This window comes from Canis lupus, chromosome 1 (assembly GCF_003254725.2).
Source record: "Canis lupus dingo isolate Sandy chromosome 1, ASM325472v2, whole genome shotgun sequence".
NCBI lineage: Eukaryota > Metazoa > Chordata > Mammalia > Carnivora > Canidae > Canis > Canis lupus.
This window is the reverse complement of record NC_064243.1, coordinates 50,469,447-50,494,302: the sequence shown is the minus strand read 5'-3', so window position 1 is coordinate 50,494,302 and position 24,856 is coordinate 50,469,447. Positions and strand designations below refer to the sequence as shown.

At 37.8% G+C, this 24,856-nt stretch overlaps 1 protein-coding gene across 1 annotated transcript in view; it reads left to right on the top strand.

Annotated features, from left to right (window-relative positions):
- PRKN (parkin RBR E3 ubiquitin protein ligase) overlaps window positions 1–24,856 on the top strand; it is a 1,305,989-nt gene that overhangs the window by 704,289 nt on the left and 576,844 nt on the right. The window lies entirely within an intron of this gene.

The following is a 24,856-nucleotide window of genomic DNA, read 5'->3' as shown; positions in this document are numbered from 1 at the left end:
TTTCTGATTTATATAGGGTAGGGGGTAGGGAGAAGATTCCATGGCAGCAACAGAACAAACAGAAGTTGCCTGATCTACCTCAACATGTCCTGAGTAGATGGACATAACTGATCTGAAAAGTATAATGAAAATAACACTCATCAGTCCTCTACTGCCATACCTTGAGGTATACCAGCTAGCTAGCTGGTATTGACTTAGATGATGAGGGGAAGAAACTATGTTCATGATATTGGACTCCAATGCGGAAAGTCACAGGGACATTGCAAAAACTCCACAAATTATAAATTATAACTGGTTAGGTTGAATGGCTTAGATGAAGTCTCTAGCAGTCCAGAATAGTTAGCAACAGAACCCCAGATAACCTGGTTTTCATACTTACTGTTCTAAGTGGACGGTTGTAGTATATACCCCTGAGTAACGTAAAATTAATGTTCTCCTAGCCTTCCACTGCAGTGAAGAAATAAATTTTTTTGTCAAAGTCACTATAATTAATGAGGACATAGATCTATATATATAACAAGAATAACTTCATGCAATGTGATGCACCAACAGACAGAATGGGAAATGTCTATGAAATAGAACACATTGTGTTATATGTGATAGTCACTGAGGTCTCAGTTTATTAGATATTTCATTGTGTGTGTTTGCTGTCGTTCACAAACTTAAATTGAAGCCTACTGTTTTATATGTACAGAGTTGAACGAGGTTGTCGAGATTTATGGGTCATTTCAGTTGTGAGCTACCTGCTGATATGAGTACAATGTCAGGGGGCACATTTTGTGGTTGGGTTGTTTTCAGCGTGACTTCCTGTTGAAGCACAATGATTTAGATGCTTTCTCCGTGTTCATTATAAACAACTTCCTCCCCCCACCCAGCAAATTTTATAACCTAACCATAAACATCTCCTCTAGGCTAATACTTGATATATGAGATCCTGGGTAGAAGAGATTCTAGGAGAGGTTGTTTTTCAAACTGATAATTTTCCCTTCAAACATACTCTCTAATGCCGAATAGTATTGTTAACTATGTAAACATAAAAGTATTTAAACACTAAGATATATTAATATAACTTTCTTAAATTTATAACAAATTGAAAGATTAACTTTCTAAGCATCTGCCATCCTTCATATAATTAACCAGATATTATTTACACCATGTAAATGTATTAAGAGGAGCTATAAATCAGAAAAAAAGAAATTAAAGATACAAATAAAGTTCCATAAGTTTAGGGCACCATTAGTATTTATAATACTATTTGTAATAATATTTTTATTCAATTGATCACATTTTGGCAAATTAACCAAATGAATGAATGAATGTGGTCTGAAGTACCAGACCAACGCTGCTGGCTTGAGAAAGCACTCTCTGATCCCTATGCTGAGAGTCAGGTGACCAGACTGGGATGGGTGTTCACTGTTGATGTGGAGAGGTCTTCACTGGACAACACACCTGGGCATTACCCATGCTCCACTACAACACCAGGGGATCTCTGTTCCAAAAGGAGGGTCACAAGGGGTTTGATTTTTGCGTTCTTGTCTCTAGAACCAAAAACAACCTCCAAGAAGTACTCCTCTAGGCTGGTGTCCTGAAAGGACACTGCTCTTTTGGGTCAGTTGTCTCTATTTTGAATACTTTATTTAAAGGAGTGCATGCCCTGTGTAACAATCTAAACAAGAAATAAAGAAAATAAATGAATAGTTTTCTCCTTTCTCCCAGTTTTGATCTCCCAAAATGGTTAATGTGGACGTTTTTCTGCATATTCCTCTATAAATTTTTCTAGTCATTTTATTTTTTTAAACTGTTTAAATTTTATTATTTTTTAAAAGATTTACTTGTTTATTATAGAGAGAAAGTGCACACGCAGGTAGACACATGTGAGCATGTGAGCAGGGGGGATGGGGCAGAGGAAAGAATCTCAAGTAGACTCCCCCCTGAGCAGGGACCCTGATGAGGGGCTCAATTCCCAGACCCTGAGATCATGACCTGAGCCGACCTGAGCCAGAACCAAGAGTGGGATGCTTAACTAACTGAGCTACCTGGTGCCCCTGCACTCATTTTAAGACAAGCATTTTTACTGTGTTTTAACTATTTCTCTTAAAATGCTAATAATACTATGTTTTGTCACAACTTGTCTATGCTACTATGTGGTAGCAGTTCTTATAACACTTTTAAGATCAATGCATCCATAGACCAAGCATTCATTTTAATATCTGCATACTATTCCATAACATAAATTTTGAGCAAATCCACTCCTGGTGATTTCTGTTGTTTTTTTCCTTCGAACTCTGCTGAAGTAAAATCCTCATAAATAAATAATTTTTAATTGGTAATATGATTTTTCTGAAACAGAATAACCAAATAAAACATGTGTGCTTAACATTTCTATTCAAACTGCTATGATGATTTCCTAAAGGGGTTGAGGTGTTTCCCACTTGTTCGTACCATCTCGTTTAACACACATGAGCACTGATCCTTCGTTTTTTATGAAGTCCCTTTTAGAAATGGCTTGTCATCATTGCTCTTAATTTTTATTTCTCCGACCACCTATAAAGTCAGGCATCTTTTCATGTTATTAGGCTTTTGCATTTTCCTTTCCTAGATTTACCATCTCATGTGCTTTGGTGTTGAATTGGATAGTTTGCTATTTTGTAAAGTAAATGACAGAAATATTTTTAAGAGTACAATATTAACCATTTTTCTACAAGATATTGTACAAATATTTATGTCTTTTGACCTTGCAGATATTTTTGAAATGCAGAACGTTTTCCTTTATATAAGGAAAGACTCCATCGATATCTTTCCAAAGAAGCTCTCCACACTACTCCCGTTGCAGTTTATAAGAATTTCCAGGGTTTTTTTCCCCCTTTCACTATTACATTAAATTTTTTGTGATTTGTTTTGATATTTAGATATCTAACTTATGGGGAGTCTTTTCTGCAGTGATGGTCAGTCATTTATTTACTCCACTATTGGCTATTCACTTGTGCTTACCTCATTAATTATTGATGGGATTTATTTATCACATTTATTTATCACAGGGATGCCTGTGGCTCAGTGGTTGAGCGTCTGCTTTTGGCTCAGGGCATGATCCTGAGATCCAGGATCAAGTCCCGCATCGGGCTCCCTGTAGGGAGCCTGTTGCTCCACCTGCCTAAGTCTCTGCCTCTCTCTCTCTCTCTCTCTCTCTCTGTGTGTCTCTCATGAATAAATAAATAAATCTGTAATAAATACATAAATACATAAATAGCCCATCCTTGTTTCATCGAATGAGAATGCAATATATATACTTACTGATGTTTCTAGGTTCCGTTCCACTGGCCTATTTATGTATTTCTATGCAAACACCAAATGTCTTTGGCTATAATACTTTTAATAATGTAATAATTGTAACACCTGCTAGAGTGTTCCCCTTACTCTCATTATCCAAAAATGTAAATCCTCATGTATTTATTTTTATGTGATTTTTTTTAACTATCTTTGTGTTCAACCTCCCTCTTTTCCACCAAAACAATTCCACCTAGGATTCCAATATGACCAGTACCAAAATTATATGTAAATCCTAGGACTTATATGTAACTGATAATGACCTCTTATGTTAAGGTTACTTGATCTCCTCATTTACTGAAGTCTCTACTTGTAAATAATTATAATAGGCCCTATTCCTTTTTTCCTGAAAGAATATAACAGTATTTTATAGTTTTTCTCAATATTCAGAAACAGATTGTTTTTCTATTACCATTTCTATTTCCATTTTGCTATTAGGAAGAAAAACAATTTTTTTACTATATACATTGTATCCAGCTAATTAGCAAAAATTTCTCATTAATTTTCATAACTCTTAATTGAGTCTCCTGGGTTTATTAGGTATGCCATCATGTCATCTGGATCCAAAGATAAATTTGTCAGTTTTTCTTAACATTGATGATATGTGTTCTAATTTCTTTTCTCGTTCAGCCATGGATAATACGAATACTAGTGAGAATTTAAATTTAGTATCTGATTATTATTGCTGTTTTTGACAAATGACTTTATCATATTTATGGTAGCTGACTTTTGTTTGTCATATTTAATGTAGCTGAATTTTCTTTTTATTTTAATAGGATTTTATTAAAAATGGCCTCTAAATTTGATTAAGTGGTTTGGGTTTACCACTGACAAAATCACATATATCTTTAAGTTTTGAATAGCATGAATTAAATTGATGAATTTTTTATGGTTGCGTGATCCCTGTAGTTTGAAATACCCTAATCCTACCTTATTTATTCTAGTCACTGCTGCCTGGAAATACACACACTCACCTGTGTATGGTCTTTTCCCCATTCTAGAGTATGTATGGCTATTTTGTTTGCTGCTGTATCCTTACCACTTAGAAGAATATCTGGCACAAAGATGATAAAACATATTTTCTAGATAAGTAAACAAATGTCTTAGGTACATTCATATTTTAATATATTGGATTTAATTTGTCAAATATTTATTCTGAAGTTTGTATCATTATTCATGAGTAAATTGGTATATAGTTTTACTTTCTAGTAGCTTTATTGGCCTTTTAAATTAGGCATATGCTAGTTGCTTCATGTGAATTAGGATGCTGTTTTATATTATTCTGATTGGGATTTATTTGGGTAGTTTACAAATGTGTATGCTGTAACTCACAGATCTTTCATGTTATGTTTTTTATTTTTCTGTTTTATGATTTACATAATGATGTCCTCACATCTGTGGCTCTGATCTTTTCACTCATGCTGTCCATTTTACTAATAGGTTTTCTCTGCATTTGGTCTTAGTGCAGTATGTGGTTTATTTGTTTGTTTTTCAGTTCTTAATTAAATTTTAAAATTCTTAAATCATATTCTCAAATTACAATCTAAATCTGATTTAGACACTTTATTGTGTCCTAGTTACATTTCCTTAAGAATTTTCTTCAGATGAAAAAATAAATTCTTCTCACAGGCAAAACTGATTTTTCCCACTGTTCCCAGTGACCAGTTCCAACATTTATGGGGAGGTGGGCTTCTTGCTGGCCCCTCCTGGCAGTGGCATATAACTGCCTGGGAGACTCTCCCATCACACACAGACCATTCATAGATGCCATCTCTGGGAATGTTTTAAGTTTTGTAATGACCATCTTGATTAAGAAGAGCTGTCTACACTATCATTTCTTCATAATCTATAGTTCACTTGCTTGCTTGAATGTTTTTACACGTCTCTTTTCTACCAGATTATGTAGGCTCGGGGATGAAATTTCATTTATCTTTGTCCCTACATTTCTCAAAAAAAAATTGGGATAGATGACTAGATATTTTAGTGACACTCTCAGGACTCAAAAGGTTTAATGTTCCTCCCTTGTTATTTCACTTACTATGAAAGATAGATATGATATTAATCTATTTAATTCTCATATTGACCAGGCAATGGGAAATATGTATTTATTTATTTATTTATTTATTTATTTATTTATTTATTTATGAAATATACACGGATACACCCATCTATGTATATTCTATAAGTAGAATGGCTAGTTGGGTTTTTATTTCTTCTACATGTAACTAGTTATACTGGCATAGAAAACAAAATACTTAGTGTCATACTAAATGTTGAGAAACTAGAAGCTTTCCCACTAAAATCAGGTACAAGCCAAGGGTGCCCCCTCTCACTACTCATTTTCAACATCATACCGGAAGAGCTTGTTAATGCAGTCAGGCAAGAAAAGGAAATAAAGGCATACAGATTGGAAAAGAAGACATAAAACTGTCTTTGCTCAGAGATAACATGATAATCTATGCAGAAAATCTGACATAATTAGCAAAAAAAATACCCTCCTTTTTGGAATTTTTTAACAACCCCTAATTGTTTATAGAAGCTTTCTTCATAACAGTAATTATTCATAATTCCCAAACTCAGAAGCAACTAAGATATCTTCAGTAGGTGAATGGATAGATGAACTGTATAACATCTAGATAGTGGAATATTATTCAGTGCTAAAAATAAATGAGCTAACAAGCCATGAAAAGACATGAAAGAAGCTTAAATGCATATTTCAAAGTGAAAGAAGCCAATCTGAGAAGCCTAAATGAGTCCAACTATATGGTATTACCCAAAACTATGGAGAACTTAAAAAGATCAATGGTTGCCTGAGAATATGAGGAGGGATGAACTTTTGGAACACAGAGGATTTTTAGGACAATGAAAACCTCTATGGTACTATAATAATAGATATATATATTGTTGTACATTTGTCCAAATATATACTATGTATGTAGAATGTAAAATACCAAGAGTGCATGCTAATGTAAAGTAAGGACTAGGGGATGATGATGTGTGAATGCAGGTTCATCAGTTGTCACAAATGTCCCACTCTGCTGGGGGGGATGTTGAGAATAGGGGAGCCGGTGCATATGTGGATGTGGGAGTATCTGAGTAAGCTCTGTCTTCCCCTCAATTTGCTGTGAACCTAAAATTTGTATAAAAATTGTTTTGATTAAAACAAAACACTCTTTGTTAATATCTATTTCCTAATTTTATTCATCTTAGTTTTCCTGGATATACACAGTTCATAGGTAAATTTACAAATTATGCTCAATTTTCCTCCTTTTCTAATGAGGAAATAAATATAGAGAACGTGAGAAACTATTAAAGCACAAAAAGCACTTGCCTCTGCCTGGATTGGTCTTGAGCAGAGTGTTTATAGTTGTGTGTGCTGCCTGCAATAAAGAAAACAGGAATAAAAAGAAGCTTTAAATTCTACTTGCCAGAGAAACAAGGACTTTTGAAGGGAAAGAAGTTTAGATTTCAAGTCTAAAGTCATTTCAAATGTTTTAAAGCTAGGATTTTTTTTTATTGTTCAATATTTCTCTTTGCTTGTAGCCCAAACCAAGTTGTATTATCATTTTGTGAATTATTGCTACCAAAAGGTATGTTTCTCTTGCACTTTCTATGCCCAGACTGAACACTTTAAAGCTGAGTTGCATTTCTCAGCCTCTGGCTGCAAGAGTAAAGTGACAGCATCATTCTGCCACCACTTGATCCAGGGAGTCGGGGCTGTTTTCCAAATAAGCCAAAGAGGAGCTTCAACAACAGGAGTTAGCAACAGCTGTCAAAGTTCAGAGGAAGATGTAGACTAGCCTAAGATGGAGCAAAGAATACTTCATTCCCAGGAACAAAAAAGGTGTGTCCTGTCAACTTATTTCCCCTCAGCATGTCCATATACTAGGGAGAGTCCTTTCTACTTTCCCTTTAAAAAAAAATTCCAATGTATTTAATGTGCAGTGTTATATTAGTTTTGGATTTACAATATGGTGATTCAACATTTCTGTACATTACCCAGTGGTCATTCTGAGAAGGGTCCTCTTCACCTCCTTCACCTATTTCACCCATCCCCCACCTACTTTCCCTTTGGTGACCATCAGTGTGTTCTCTACCATCAAGAGCTTCCTAGTCTATTTTTTTATTTGTTCCTTTATTTCATTTCTTAAATTCCACATAAGAGTGAAATCATATAGTCTTTTGTCTTTCTCTGACTGACTTCTTTCATTTAGCATTATTACACTGTCTAGTTCCATCCATCCTGTTGCAAATGGGAAGGTTTCATTCTTTTTATGACTAATATTCATTTATATATATACGTACCACATATATACCTAAATATACACATATACATATGTATATACCATATCTTCTTTATCCATTCATCTAATGATGGACATGTGGGCTGCTTCCATGACTTGGCTACTAGAAATAATGCTACAATAAACATAGGGGTGCATATATTTTTTGAATTCGTGGTTTTATATTCTTTGGGTAAACACTCTGAGGTGGAATTACTGGATCTAATGGTGATTATATTTTTAATTTTCTGAGGAATTTCCATATTGTTTTCTACAGTGGCTGCACTAGTTGGTCTTCCCACTAACAGTGCATGAGGATTCCTTTTTCTCCAAATCCTCACCAACACTTGTTGATTCTTGTGTTGTTGATTTTAGTCATCAACAGGCATGAGGTGATAGGTCATTGTGGTTTTGATTTGCGTTTCCCTGATGGTAAATGATGATGAATATCCTTTCATGTATCTGTTGACCATCTGCATGTCTTCTTTGGAGAAATGTCTATTTATGTCTTTTCCTCATTTTATAATTGGACTATTGGGGATTTTTTTGGTGTTGAGTTGTATAAGTTATTTATGTATTTTAGACACTAACCCTTTATAGGATATGTCATTTGCAAATGTCTTCTCCCATTCAGTAGGTTGTCTTTTGGTTTTGTTGATTGTTTCCTTTGCTGAATAGAGGCTTTTTATTTTGATATAGTCCCAATAGTTTATTTTTGTTTTTATTTCCTTTGCTGTCGGAAACTTATCTAGAAAAATGTTGCTACAAGCTGGTTTCAGAGAAATTACTGCCTGTGCTCTCTCCTAGGATTTTTATGATTTTAGGTCTCAGTTAGATTTTTATTCCATTTTGAGTTTATTTTTTTGTGTATGGTATAAGAAAGTGGTCCAGTTTCATTCTTTCACAAGTAGCCATCCAATTTTTCCAACACCATTTGTTGAAGAAACTGTCTTTTTCCCATTGTGTATTTTTGCCTCCTTTGTCGAAGAATAATTGACCATACAACCGTGGGTTTATTTCTGGGCTTTCTATTCTGTTCTATTGATTTGTGTGTCTATTTCTGTGCCAGTATTGTACTTTTTTGATTACCACAGCTTTGTAGTATATCTCGATTTCTGGGTTTGTTCTTTTTTTAGGATTGCTTTGGCTATTCCAGTCTTTTGTGGTTCCATATACATTTTAAGATGATTCTAGTTCTGTGAAAAATGCTTTTGGTATTTTGATAGGACTGCATTAAATCTGTGGATTGCTTTGGGTAGTATGGACATTTTAGCAGTATTAATTCTTCTAATTCATAGACATGGAATATCTTTCCATTTGTGTCATCTTCAACATCTTTCATCTGTGTTTAATAGATTTCACAGTAAGAGTCTTTCCCATCTTTGGTTAAACTTATTCCCAGATGTTTTATTAACTATGGTATAATTGTAAATGGAATTGTTTTCTTAATTTACGTTTCTGTTATCTCACTTTTTAGTGTATAGAAATGCAATGGACTTGTGTTTATTGATTTTGTATCCTATCACCTTGCTAAATTCAATTATCAGCACTAGTAGTATTTTGGTGGAGTCTTTAGGGTTTTCTGTATATCATGTCATCAAAGTATCATGCCATCTGCAAATAGTGTGAAAGTTTTACTTCTTCCTTACCAACTTGGATGCCTTTTATTTCCTTTTCTTGTCTGATTGTTGTGGCTAGGACTTCCAATACTACCTTGAACAAAAGTGGTAAGAATGGACGTCCTTGTCTTGTTCCTGACCTTAGGAGAAAAGCTCTCAGCTTTTCACCATTAGTATGATGTTAGCTGCGGGTTATTCATATATGGCCTTTATTACATTTAGATATGTTCCCTTTACACCTACTTTATTAAGTTTTTTTTTAAATCATGAATGGATGTTACACTTTATCAAATGCTTTGTTCTGCATCTGTTGAAATGATCATATGGTTTTTGTTCTTTCTCTTCTTGATGTGATGTATTATGTTGATTGATATGTAAATATTGAACCACCCTTGTAATCCAGGAATAAAACCTACTTGATCATGGTGAATGATTTTTAGTGTATTGTTGGGTTTGATTTGCTAATATTTTATTGAGGATTCTTGTATCTGTATTCATCAGAGATATTGATTGGCCTGTGGTTTCTTTTTCGTGGTGTCTTTATCTGGTTTTGATATCAGTGTCACACTGGCCTCACAGAATGAATTTGGAAGCTTCATTCTATGAGAATAGGTATTAATTTTTAATTTAAATGTTTGGTTGAATTGACCTGTGAAGTCTGATTCTAGACTTGTGTTTGTTGTGAGTTTTTTTATTACTGCTTCATTATCAGCTTCATTGCTGATAAACAGTCTGTTCAAGTTTTCTATTTTATCTTGATTTGGTTTGGTGATATTATATGTCTCTACTCAAAAGAACGTACTCATTTCTTCTAGGTTTGTTGTCCAGTTTGTTGGCATATAGTTTTTTGTAATATTCTCTTATCCTTTGTATTTCTGTGGTGTTGGCTGTTATTTCTAATCTTCCATTTTTGACTCTGTGTATTTGCGTCTTCTCTTTCTCTCTCTCTCTCTCTCTTAAATGAATGTGGCTAAAGATTGATCAATTTAGTTGATCTTTTTAAAGAATCAGCTCCTGGTCTCATTGACCTGCTGTATTGTTTTACAGTTTCTATTTTGCTTATTTGTACTCTAATCTTTATTATTTCCTTCCTTCTATGGGATTTGAGTTTGTTTTTTGTTTGTTTGTTTGTTTTCTTGTTGTTCTTTTTTCTGTACCTCCTTTAGGTATAAAGTTAGGTTTTGTTTTGTTTTGTTTTGTTTGACATTTGTCTTGCTTCTTGAGGTAGACCTATATTGCTATAAAACCTCCCTTTTAGAAAAGCTTTAGCTATATCCCAAAGGCTTTGGACTGTTGTGTTTTCATTTTCATTTGTCTCCATGTGTTTTTTTTCTTTGCTTTCTTGGTTGAGCCATTCATTACTTAGTAGCATGTTACTTAACCTCCATATATTTGTATTTTTTCCAGATTTTTTTTTCCTGTAGTTGATTTCTAGTTTCACAGCATTGTGGTTAGAAAAAAACTGGTATGACTTCGATCTTTTTGAATTTGTTGAGATTAGTTTATTGACTAGCATGTGATCTGTTCTGGAGAATATTTCATATATACTTGAAAAGAATGTATGTTGCACTGTTTTAGGGTGGAATATTCTGAATATAACTGTTAGGTCCATCTGGTCAAGTGTGTCATTCAAAATCACTGTTTCTTTGCTGATATTCTGCTTGGATGATCTATCCATTAATACAAGTGGAGTGCTGAAGTCTTCTTACTATTTTTTTCTCTACTATTATTGTATTAATATTGATTACTTCCTTTATGTTTGTTATTAGCTGCTTTAAGTATTTGGGTTCTCCCATGTTGGGTAGATAAATACTTAGGATTGTTATTTCTTCTAGTCAGAGTTTTTCCTTTATGATTACATAATGTCCTTCTTTATCTCTTATTACAGGCTTTTCTTTAAAGTCTCTTTGTTCCACACAAGTATTACTATGCTGGCTTTCTTTTTATTTCCATTTCTATGATAAATGCTTTCCCATCCTTTTGCTTTCAATCTGCAGTTGTCTTTAGGTCTAAAATGAGTGTCTTGTAAAAAAATAAAATATAAATAAAAATGAATCTCTTGTAAGCAAGCATATTTATGGATCTTGCTTTTTTATTCATTCCGTCACCTTACCTCTCTTGATTAGAGTGTTTAGTCCTTTTACATTCAAAGTAATTATTGATAGGAGGGCACCTGGGTGGCTCAGTCAGTTAAGCATCTGATTTTGGCTCAGCTCAGGATCTTGGGATCCTAAGATCAAGCCCTGTGTTGGGCTCTGTACTCAGAGGGGAGTCTGCTTCTCTCTCTCCCTCTCCCTCTGTGCCTCCCCTTGCTTGTGCTCTCTCTCTCAAATAAATAAATAACATCTTTTAAAGAAGTAATTATTGATAGGTATCTATATATTGTCATTTTGTTACTTATGTTATGGTTGTTTTAGTGCTTCTCTGTTCATTTATTTTCTTGCTCTCTTTTCTCAGGGTTTGCTGGCTTTCTTGGGTAATATATCTGGTTTCCTCTCTATTTTTTGCATATCCATTACTAGTTTTTGATTTGTGGTTATATATATATATATAACACATCTTATGCAAATAGCAGTCTATATTAAGTTCAGGGTCATTTAAGTTTGAACCCATTCTTTGCTCACCCACCCACCACATTTTATATACATAGTGTCATACTTTACATCCTTTCATTTTGTGAGTCCCTTGACTGATTTTCATAGATATATTTAATTTTAGTGCTTTTATGATTCCTACTTTTCTTACTTATAGTTTTTCTTTTCTACTCAAAGAATCCCCTTTAACATTTCTCATCCGGTTGATGAATTTCTTGACCTTCGTTTGTCTGGGAAACTCTTTATCTCCCCTAGTATTCTGAATGATAGCCTTGCTGGATAGAATATTCATTGTTTCTTTTTTTTTCAGCATTTTGAATATATCTTCCCTGTACCCTCTGATGTACAATGTTTCTGATGAAAAATCAGCTGATAGCTTTATGGGGTTTCCCTTATGTAACTGTTTTCTCTACTCTTGATGCTTTTAAAATTCTCTTTCATCAGTACTTTTTGCCATTTTAATTACCACCTGTTTTCATGTGGCTCTCCTTGTGTTGATTTTGTTAGGAGTTCTCTGTGCCTCCTGGATCTGGATTTCCATTTTCTTGTCCAGACTCAGGAAGTTTTCAACTATTATTTCTTCAAATAAATGTTCTACTCTGCCTTCCTCTCTTCTCCTTTTGGGATCCCTCTAATGCTAATGTTATCTTACTTGCTGGTGTTGTTGAGCTTCTGTAATTCATTTTCATTTATTATTTTTTCTCTCTTTTGTTCAGCTTGATTACTTCCTGTTATTCTATCCTCCAGGTCACTGATATGTTCCTCTGCTTCCTCTAGTCTACTATTGATTCCATCTAGCTTATAATAAAGTTCAGTTATTGAGTTCTTCATCTCTGAATTGTTCTTTTGCATGTTTTGTATCTCTTTGTTGAAAGCCTCATTGAGGTCCTCCACTGTTTTCTCAATTCCAGTGACCATTACTTTAAATTATTTATCAGGCATATTACTTATCTCCATTTTGTTTAAGCTCTCTTGTGGTTTTGTTCTGTTCTTTCATTTGGGACTTCCTCTGTCTCTTCATTTTGTCTAATTTTCTGGGTCTGTTTCTATATGTTAGGAAAGTTAACTATATTTCTTGCTCTTGAAAGTAATGGTCTTATGAAAAACAGGTCCTAAAAAATAAATAAATAAATAAAAATTTAAAAAAAAAGAAAAAGAAAAACAGGTCCTGTAGTGCCCTGCAGTGTAATATCCCCTGCTTACCAGGACCTGGCACCTCAAAGGTGTCTCCTATGTGTGTTGTGTGTGTCCTACTTTTATGGCTGAGCCATGTTTTCCTTCAGTCCAGCTGTCTGCAATGGCTCTATTTGCCTGTTGTGGGAAAGGTTTAGTCCCTGTGTTGTTAGTTGGCCAATCTGGGGCCAATTTGGGCTTAAGTTGGGTCAGACTAGGCATTTGCCAGAGATGCAGTAGCACCAACTACAGAGTACTCTCCTTGTGTTGTCTCCTGAGAAATTTCCATTGGTGGGAAGAGCCTGTAGTCAGAGCCAATGTCAGCTGCCAGCCCACTGCTGGGGACATAGTGGGATTATTATTATTATGATTATTTTCTTTGCTTGAGGGCAGAAGTTACTTTGGAGTAGTGCTGGGCTCTGTTGGGTCCACTTGCACACTGCCAGGCTTGCAACTCTGCTTTGGATGGGCTCTCACAAAGAGCAATGGTGAAGGGCATGGATCCACAGAAGAACATGGGCCAGGGCATGTGATTCCAGCAGGGTCCGTGTGGTCAGCTGAAGGAAGGGACCTGAAAAAACTCCTGCCAAGGCAGGCTGAGTTGAAGGGGGCGGATTCACAGATGCCCATGGGGATGGGGAATACTGTTAACAAGCTAGGTGGAGAGTATTAACACTGTGCTCATTCCCACAGGTGTTCATGTATCCAGGCTGGTCAGCAGAGGAGGGAAATGGTACTCCTTTGCTCTTGGAGAAGTCTCCTGAAGATCCCTGTACCTTCAGTACATGCTCTGAGATTAATAAATAAGTTCCCTTCCCATATATCCCAGGTGTTTTTCAAACTGCCGCTTCTATGCTCTACCACAGCAGGGCTGTTTTTTGGTGCTCTGCCCTCCTAGCTCTCCCAGAGCCAAGCTCACTGGTTTCTAAAGTTCTGGGGGTTATGTTCCACTGATTGTCATGCACCTCTGGTTTTCAAAGCCAACTGTAATGGGGTTTTGTCTGCCCCAAGCAGGTCATCTGTGCCTGGGGTGCCTGGGGTGCCTGGGGTGCCTGGGGTGGGGGTCTGCTCCTCTCCCCTGTCCATGCTTGCTTGTCCTTCTATCCCGCAGACAGTCCCCGAAGTCCATTTGGCTCCTGACTGCATTTTCACCCTTCTTACCTTTTTCAGTGTGGCCTCTTTTCTACATTTATCTGTAGGGAGTCTTCTTGCCAGTCTTCAGGTTCTTTTTGTTTTGTTTGTTTACATTAATTGTTGTGGGTGTTATTTAGTTGCATCTGTGGGACAAGTTGAGTTTAGGATTTTCCTACTCTGCCACCTTCCAGAAGTACCTCCACTTTCCTTTCTTACTCTTCGAGTCCTTGGACTGCTCTGACACCTGCTGGGTACTCAGCCTGGGCCAGGTGTGGGATGAAATGCCTTCAGGTCATTTGCCTTCTGAAGAGTCAGTTAGAAAAGTGGGTGATGTCAGTACCATAGAGCAAGGGCTTCATAAGCAGGAAGCACAGAGCAGGATAGGAGCAAGAGGGTGACAGGGAAATACCTCTCACCCAGTCCTAGGGAATCAGGAAGGCTCTAAGGGCTGATGACATGTAAGTTGAGGCATGAAGGACACCTGGGGGTGTCAAGGGCAAAGTGAGTGGCAAATTTGGCAAACAAATTCTGTGTAAGGACTCAAAGGTCCTGCTTCCTTCAGGGCAGAAAAAAGGATCTTTGTGGCAGGACTGTGGGAGGAACAAAGAGAGGGAATGATGGTGAGCTGGCGGCTGACAGTGCGATGGCTCTCAAGGCCTTGCTCAGGGTAGTGTGCTCAAGCTGGATTTGTAACCAGGGAAATGACAGGATTAAACAATTCCTTCACATTGTTTTCCAATGTGGATTAGAATAAGGTTGTTGTTTTTTCCCCACACTTAGAAATAAATGTAAAATAACTGCCAATTTCTAGAGACTGCCTAGAAAATAGTGGGAACACAGCTCATCCAGGAATGGTGAGTCACTGTAAATTTTTAAAATTGTGACCTGTCCCCTCAGTTTCTTGCAAAGTATTTCCAGTTAACAGATATTTATTTATATGCCCTCTCCTGGAAGTGAGCTTATATAATCATTGGTGGGGGATTACAAAAGGAAATGCTCTGTTAATGACAAAATATTGTAACATCTTATTTTATTTATCTGAGAACAGAAGCTGGAGAGCTTTGCCTAAATAATAAAACTAGCAAATGCTGTGATGCCTTTATGTTCTTTCAAGCTGATACATTATGAGAGCTTGTGAAACCTTTAGCTTCTAAAGGAAATAAAGAACAGCTAGAAATAATGAATATTGTCTTTTATAGTCTGGCTGGGCTACAAAATTTAAGGAGAAGATATACTCAACTTGTATACTGAGCCGACGATATCACATAACTAACTACTGTTGTATTGTGGTTGGAGGGAAGGTACATTCCCAAACAGTATTAGAATGGTGATGGAAATGCAAGGAGAGTGAGGACCATACACTTGACTAAGTGTACATTAGAGGTGGAGAAAGAATGACTGTAGTGTTGTGTAAAACATTAACCCAGTTCTCCCAAACCAGCCAGGAATTCCTGGGAGAATAAGTTAGATGTTATGAAAAGATGTGTTCTCTGGACATAAGGGCCCTCTCAACTTGCATTCAGGGAGCCCATACCCTTTGGAATAAACACAGCTTGCACAGCTGTCCCTACATTCCAGAAAGGTTGGAGTCAAGGACTTTTAATGGATGCTAAGGGCAAGATAATTTTGCACAAGCTGAGAGAAATATTAACAACCATAGTCAAAGAACTTACTCTCAAAATTCTCCAGTGATATTGTGTCTAGGTCACAACCCTTAGAGTGAAAGCCTTACCAGCATAATAAAGGAAAAAGAAAATCCTATTGTCCAGTCTGAAAGATAATGTCAAAATTTGTCTTGGAAGTTGGTATGCACTCCTAAGTTAATCAAAAACCGGTTTTGAAAGGGTGATCTTTCAAAGTTGGTGACAAAGAACTAGTCCTCATGCCTATTCTTTGTGTCACACTGTAGTCCTTTTTGGTAGGGAGATTGATAGAGAAAAGTCACCTGATCAGCACATTAGTGGGCTTCCAGAGCACCAGCATGAGAATGATGGGCTGGGATCAGTGTTCCTGTGCACAGAGAATCACAGGTGTCCCATGACTGCCCTGACCAAGCTCCCAGCCCTTCAGCGAGTCTAAGCACTCAGCAGGAGTTGTTGCTCACTGTAGTCCCTCTGCTCATTCCCTCACCTTCTTCATCCAGCAAACTCTTAGTAAAGTCCAGCTTCTAAAGTCCAGCTCACATACCTCTTCAAAAGCAAAACCTTCTCATTCTCCCAAAAGCTGGTCATCCTTCTCTTGTCCCCATGGCTCAGGCATGTGCAGGCATTTACCAGTTTTTTTGTTTATCTTATGCAAACATTTGTTAAAGTGTCTTTCTCCTCCAGACTTATGTTTTTAAGAGATTTTGTTTACCTTTGGATCACTACACCCTGATCAGGGCTGGGCCAGGAGAAAATGTGATGCTTTTCTTTCTTTCTTTCTTTCTTTCTTTCTTTCTTTCTTTCTTTCTTTCTTTCTTTCTTTCTTTTTTTTTTCTTTTTCCTCTCTCTCTCTTTCTCTCTCTCTCTCTCTCTTTCTTCCTTTGTTTTATAAGTAAATATTGTGGAGGAAAAATCCCTGAAAGCATGGCTATTATTTATGGTAGATACAATAACTTCAGTAACCAGGATAACAGGCAAAGCTGCATCCAAGGAACAAATGCTGTCTCTGGAACTCTGCCTTTCTGTCTCTTGTTTCTGTTCTCTTCTGAACACAGACTTGCTTCTTAGACAGGTTCTCTCTCTGTGGTTGTGATGGGGGAATGTTGTGTTCTGACTGAGTCTGCCATCTGTACAGCCTAGACTAGGGAAGAGAAAGGGAGGTACAGTGATCTGAGCATATCTGAGCAATTGCCTGGAGCTGGGAATGAGGATCATCTTCTGTTGCTTTGTTTATCTTATAGATGGAAGTTTTAACCATTTGACTGCCTTCACCCATTTCACCCCACCCCCACTCCATCACATCCCTCCCCCACCTCTGGTTACTGCCAATCTCTTCTCTGTATCTGTGAGTTCTGTTACTTTTGTTGTCACTGTTCTTTTTCTTGTCTGAACAAAGCCATCTATAGAAACCCATGCATTTTATAAGCATCCATAATGACTTCAGCTCTTCTGGTTTACTCATCAGGAGTCATTTGAATTGCTTTGTTCAACAACCCCACCCCCTTTTTGCCCCTAAAATAGTAAATACCACATGATGACCAAGCACATTACAATTGAATAAACATCTGGTCAGGCACGTGGAAGCTCTCCCAATCCAGGCCTGGAAGAGGAAGATAAGCATGGTTATATCTGCAGCCTTGATTGTGAAGTTAAACTTCTTGAAGGCATGGACAGTTAAAATCTGTATGAGGATGTCTGGGTGGCTCAATCTGTTAAGCGTCTACCTTCCACTCAGGTCATGACTTCAGAGTCCCAAGATTCAGCCCCACACTGGGCTTCCTGCTCAGTGTGGAGTCTGCTTGGTTCTCCCTTTCCCTCTCATGCCCCCTCCCCCCCAATAAATAAATAAATAATAAAATCTTTTTTAAAAAGGTAAAAAAAAAAACTATATAATTGTTTATAACTAGTAGCAAAGGGATATATAGGAAGTACACTTGGGTTTATTTATACACAAATCTGAGGTAGGCTTAAACTGTACTAAATGTCCTGTTTCACGGAAAGGATTGCATCTAGTACCTGAAGGATTGTCCTGCAGGATCAGTAAAAATTTAAGACAATTTTCACTGTAGAATCAATCACTTATCTACCACTCTGGGGGTAAGAAGTGTTTTACATTCACAAACTTTCTGATTTTAGAAAGATTATACAATCCATACATTTTAACTCTGAAATACCTCCAGGGTCATTTAAAAAGAAAAACAATGATCTTTCAGTAAAAAGTATGAAGAGTCACACTAAGTAGGGCAAATGCAGACTAGAAATAATGTCATGACAGTTCATGTCAGGTTTTGTCATAAATTAAATTTAATGGCATATTTAGAGGAAAAATGAGAGATTTGTGTTTTCAGAGCCTTTTGGATTTTAGAATTTAATTTTAATTGTTATTATTTTGTATACATTGGCCCAAGAAATGGACCCACTTTATACTTTAAACTTTGGTAATAATATAAAAATTCTAAGATCCTTTTGAAACTTAACAATAGCTGTAGTGATAAGAAAGTCGAAATACTGTGCACCTGACCCATGGCAAAATTAGAGAGCCATGTGCTTGCTGGCTTAACATTGAAGACTTTGTGCTACTTAGCATGGTTTTGGCATGTATATGCACACCTACGGTGTGTGAGTTTCTGTGCATATAAGGCATGCATGTATTGTTAACCCAGGCAGGGCCATGGAGGAGGCATACAGCCTTCCTTGAGGCTCCGGCAGTGATCATGGTGTGGACAGGCCCCAACTGTCCTTCTCGGCAAAGATCTGACACAGTTTTCCTTTTTATGGGAGTATATTGATTTTCTTTCTCCTGGTAAACTTGGCACATTATCTAGAGGCTTTGTTAACACCTTACTAACAAAAAAACAAGCTTGTTAGTGAATAGATAACAGACTCATTAGCTTTTGAGATTTTTTTTACTTGTTTAGGTGTAACCCAATGTTACCACTGACATTGTTAAATTAACAAAGTCTACAAGTAGTACATGATCTCGAGTAGTATATGATCTCACAAATTACATAGTCACTTTGTGTCCAAAATAAGGTAACTACATTCTGGATTTATATAACACAAAGTGAGTGTAACCCTTTAGCATGAAGGCTAAATGCTATCAAGTCATAGGTGAACAGGCTTTGTTTGCTCAGTTACAGACTTGCCTTAGATACCAAGTGGAGAGTGTGGTAATTATGCTCTGTCAGGTTTTAGCTTGGAGAAAATTAAAGCTATAATATTACCATGAATAATGAGGCTTCTAAATGGACAATAAGACTTAAAACTATCAGTTGTTTCTGACAAAAGAATCTGCATCTAATGAGGAGCTAATAGAGCCCTCAGTGTGGATATCTGTTTGTTGCTGGCTATTGACGGAAGTTGTAGGGCTGTGAGACACATTTAGATTGATTCTAAGTGACAGATTGTCTATCATAACTTGGTAAGTGTGAGGACCTCTTTGATAGAGATGTAACATGCTCATTACCAATTTTCTCATAAATAGTAATAATGGTCTCTCTTATTTGAACATTTAATCTTTAACAGGTCTGAGTTTAAACTCAATATATAAATGTTATAAATAATTGTGTATATTTATGTAATACACTTTACAGAACCATATATGAATGTATCCGTATTTCTTTTATGGAGGCACATTAGAATGTGCCACAACTAACAAAGTGAAAATCTAAAAATTTGGACTTGACCAATGGGCTCTGTCTCCTAAGGGTGCACTCATCGCCTGCTGTTTGCTTCCAAACCCCAGGCTCTTCCCCTTTCTGTATGGTGTATTGGGCTGGCCATGGCAAACACCAGCTCCCAGGCTCCTCTGTGCTTCAAGTTGCCTTTGACCAGGGGAGGCCTGGTGGGAGCTGGGAGGACAGAGAGAAGGCCCAAACTAGGATGTTTCTTGCTTTCTCTTCAAGAAGCATTTCTAGGGGCACATGGGTCTGCCTTCATCTCAGGTCATGATCTCAGGGTCCAGGGATCAAGCCCACGTTGGGCTCCCTTCTGAGCCTGCTTCTCCTTCTCCCTATGCTGCTCCCCCTGCTTTTATCTCTTGCTCTGTCAAATAAAGAAATTAAATTAAATTTTTAAAAAAAGAAGAAAGAAAGAAAGAAAGAAAGAAAGAAAGAAAGAAAGAAAGAAAGAAGAAAAAAGAAAGAAGAAAAGAAAAGAAAGAAAAGGAAAGGGATCCCTGGGTGGCGCAGCGGTTTGGCGCCTGCCTTTGGCCCAGGGCGCGATCCTGGAGACCCGGGATCGAATCCCACGTCAGGCTCCCGGTGCACGGAGCCTGCTTCTCCCTCTGCCTATGTCTCTGCCTCTCTCTCTCTCTGTGACTATCATAAATAATAAATAAAAATTAAAAAAAAAAAAAAAGAAAGAAAAGGAAAGAAAAGAAAAGAAAAAAGAAAAGAATTGAATTTCTGGCAGTCCTGCCTTTCATTAATCCTCTCCACTCCCAGCAGATAGCCACCTCTCTGACCATCCTTCCACCTGAGTAGCTGGAGCCCCAGTGCTGCTGACCTCAGGATGGCTTCCTGCCCTGGGGTGCTTCTACCACCTTTGTAACTAGATCCCAGCATTAAATTCTCTCAGCTGAGCTACCTGGCATGGGCCCTGTTTCCCTAACTTGACTCTGACCCGTGCAGATGGCCACTTACTCAGTACAAACCACAGACTTACAGCAACCTTATAGTGGAAATTTTGTGTTCCTTTTATTTTAGCAAGAGAAAGATGTGCTTCCTTTGGAACAGATTAACAAAGAAAGATTTGGAGACTAAGATTCAACTTAACCCTTTGTAAAGACAGACAATATTTTATTTGGAAACATTATTATTAAGCAGTATCTATAAAATCATTGACTTTGGGAAGCTCAATGAAAGCCATTAGAAGGTTCATGAACAAAGAAGATGAGTCTCATTTTTTTTTTTTTCCATGTTTGTGGAACTAGCTGTGGTTGGGACATGCAAAGCTTCCCAGACAATAGGTGTCAGTTCTTTCTATAGGAATTTGGAATGCATCAATTTGTGTTTTGAGTTGACTAATTAGCGTTATATAACTAACGTTCTTGGTATTAATCTGTTTTCTGATTTTGCCGCCTTATTTATTCATTTCTATACTTATTGTTATTTCCTTCTTTGTAAGAGACACTGGTAATGAGTCAGGTGGCAGAGTGGAGGGATGAGAAGAATGGATCCTGGGAATGCCACCAACAGCTGAACTGAACTATTCATGGGTCTTCACTTGGTGTAGAATTGGATTTTTATGGGTCTGATTTGGTTAGAGGGTCAGGCCTTTATGGCCTGAATGAAAGACAGATGAGTTATGATAAAGTATAACTCACAGCAGAAGAAAAGAATCATAGCTTCATCCACAGAAATGGTAAAAAAAAAAATATATGAGTACATTTCTATGAACTTAAAGAATCTAATTGCTGGATTGTGGAAAACACTTAATATGGCATTTATCATGGTTATAGTATAAAGCCAAGTTAATTTTCAAGGTCTCATTCTGGTTTCATTTTTTAAAATTGTTTGTACTATCATTGGAAAAAAATTAAAAAACAACTGACCAATTACTGTCATACCTTTATAGCTAGTTAATTATGGCTTCTCTGAATGGAGCCAAATAAAATGAGCCATCCCATGGGAACTATAGTTCCTGGTTAGTTTAGAAGAATTCATCTAATTTAACAGGACTTGTTTTTGTTTTGGTTTGGTTTTTCTGTTTATTTTTGTAGCCGATTTATCTTGAGCTGGCATTTGTAAAAGATGGGGTGGGTCCCTTAGAGAATCTTTCTTTACCCATATTTAAGGGGAAGCTAGGATTCCCTTCACTAGGGTTGACAGATGTTCTACCCAAGGTAGAATTTTTTTAAAGCTTCTTCTGGTTTGCTTTGCTTTATCGTTTGTGTATTTTGCATGCAGACTGGAAATATCAAAAGACTACCAACATCCTAGCCCACTCTTTGCACAGGACAGGAAATGACTGGATCATGCTAGTGATTAGTTAGAAAAGATGTCACTGCTATAGGGAGAGAGTTCTCCGGGGTTCTCTCACGTTTCTGTTTGTTGTGAGAGAGGTACCTACTACCCTTTTGTTCAGGATATCTCTTTTCAAGGAAGTTGTAAAGCAGATCTGTTTATTATCCAGTATAATAAAGACAATATCCCCCTTCAGGACAATATGAAGGATTGCTTACAGCTCCTTATTAAAGATCTGGGATCCCTAAGCTCACAGTCCTCAGCTGTAGTTCAGACCCACTGCACTTGTAGCACCTAGCTTAGTTCCTATGCTTCATCCTATAGATTTTGGGGAGCAGGGGAACTGACATCATCATCATGTCCATACTTTTTTCTGCCTGGGCTCCATGTCACACAACACTTTGTCTCTGATCCAGGAGTCTTGTGTCTTCTGCAGCATCCACAAGACTGTGGCATACTAACTCATGGGTGAGCTCACAAGCAGGGTGAAGTCTCAGACCCCCTCCATTCTTGCCAGTTACTCTAGTGCTACAGAAGAACCTCCTTTCATAAAATTGCCAGAGAAAGTGCAGAAAGCCACTGATGTGACATATATATTTAATATACAGAGTTGATCATTTGTATTTTAGTTTTATCAGCCCATGTGAAATACTGGAATTTTCCAAATATCTATAACTTTTTATACTATTATATATAAACATCCGTTCCCCTCAATAAAATGGATTTTGGCTTTTATCTGGCTGGATTTTATCTGCATTAAAACAGTCTGTGATTTGTTAGCTGAACATCCACCAGTAGTTTTTTGCAAGCTAAGAAAAAAATATAAATACTGTCTATTTATCTGTATATGAAATACCTTCTCAATAGTCCAGCCAACTCAGCTCTTTGGGAGGACTTACTTTGTGTTACAAGTGGAATTTTTTTCATGTCTGCAGAAAGCAGTTGCAGCTAGCTCAATGTATTTCATAAGGGTCAGTCATGTCCTCCCCACTTTTTGTTTTGGCAGTCAGGAATTGCTTTAAATATTTTTCTTAACATCCTTGAACTAGCCTTTGAAGGATTTGTAAAATTTCAAAAGGTTGTGTGAAGACGGTAGCATTCCCTATTTAAAAAAAAGAAATGGAACCAATCAGTACAAGTTCCATGCTGCTCCTGGGAAAGATCAGGGCTCATAGGCATAACTCCATGGACACACCTAGACAGGCATTCATCAGAAGCACTGGCCACCCTATCTATTACAGCGAGTCTGTTGTCACACCCTCATCTGTAAGCCTGAGGACTGCAGGCAGGATGACTTGTCTGCCACTTGCTCCAGGTAGGATAGGCTCTGGCTAACTGACAGGTATACCATCTGGGGTCGGTAAGACACTTGCAAATAAGAACAGCCTGGGCTCCAAACAGCCGGCTTTGGCACACTTCAGATATTTGAAGAGTAACACCTGTTACCTGAGACATAGTATCTTTTTCAGGTGCGGTAAGTGAGGCATGTTACAGCTGTTGTCTTCTGAGAGAATAAACAGTTTACTCCCTTTACCACTACGTCAGTATAACTTGGTGGTCCTCAAATGTGTGGTTCCCAGAGCAGTAGTAAAAGCATCACCTGCCAACATGGTAGAAATGCAAATCATGGGCAGTACTTCAGAACTCCTGAATTAGGAAACTATGGTGTGGGGTCCAGCAACATCTAACTTAATACCACCTCCGAACCACCAGGAGATTCTGGTGCACACTGCTGTTGAGAGCCACAGGTGTTACTCACTGTATCTCAGGTCAGAGAACCAGCTTAGTCTCCTTACAAGCAGGGGAAGAGCAAAATGAAGGGTTGTGCTGTCAGGTGTATAAAGGGATGATGGTAGAATTTGTTGAAAAACCTACCGATTTTTCATGTAAGAAAAAACTAATGCCTATCCTCTATGGGGCATTATAAAGACACAAATATGAATAACGTATTCTACACAGTACCTCAGAGCCTCTATCGGAGGTGGACCTCAGGGGTGGACCATTAATGATGGCCCAGAGACAAAACCGACTTTCCTAATGTTTTTATAAATAAAGTGGCATTAGGACACAGTCATATGTATCCATCTACCTATTGTTTGTGGCTGCTCTTAGGCTACGATGCAGATTGAGAAGCGCAACAAGGACCCCTTCCCCCCAAAGTCCCACAAAGCCAAAAACATTTAATCTATGGAGCTGTAATGAAAGGCCGAGTTCAGTGTTTAAAGGGAAAGTACTGGGGACACCTGGTGACTCAGCAGTTAAGCATCTATCTGCCTTCCGCCCAGGGTGTGATCCTGGGGTCCTGGGATTGAGTCCCACATCCGGCTCCCTGCATGGAGCCTGCTTCTTCCTCTGCCTGTGTCTCTGCCCCAATCTCTCTCTCTCTCTGTCTCTCTCTCTCTCTGTGTGTGCATGTGTGTCTCTCATGAATAAATAAATAAAATATTAAAAAATAATTATAAAGGGGAAATACCTTCCACATTCCAAGGTGTTAAACTGGAACGAAGTTGAGGAGGAAGTGTGGTGTGCAGGCCTTCTTCTGCTGTCCAGTGATATAGTCATACTGAATTTTTGCCATGGCTGAGAACTTCACTTCAAGGATGTGGTTATCGTGGAAGGTGTAAAGACTGTCAGGCAAGAGGCAGACCGATTACTGTGCCAAACACCCTGGTGTATGAAGGGTTAAGGGGTGTGGGAACAAATAGAGAAATGACAAAAGGAAGACATGAGGAAAAATAAAAAGAGGATTTGGATCGAGAAGGGAGAATGTAAGCCATCAAAAGAGTATGACCCATGTGAAAAGCAAACATAGAGGCGTGTGGGCCCAAGACAAGGCTGGTGAAGCCAATCAAGGAGAGAAGCACAGGTTTAGAACATTCCCAGCTGCTTAGCATGGGGGATGGGGCCCAGGTCTCCCAGGGAATTCTGGGACGTTGCACAGAGGCAGAGAAAGGTGCAGGAAGCGTCGGGGCTTGCACTCTGCTACTCTGTCAGTCTGCGGGCTCGCGTGTGCTTGTTCATAGGTGTGCCCCCGCGATTCCTCACTCCGCGTCACCTCCTGCCACCGACTGGCCAGCCGTGTAGCCGGAGCACTGGGCTTCCCCCTTCGAAAGTCTGGTT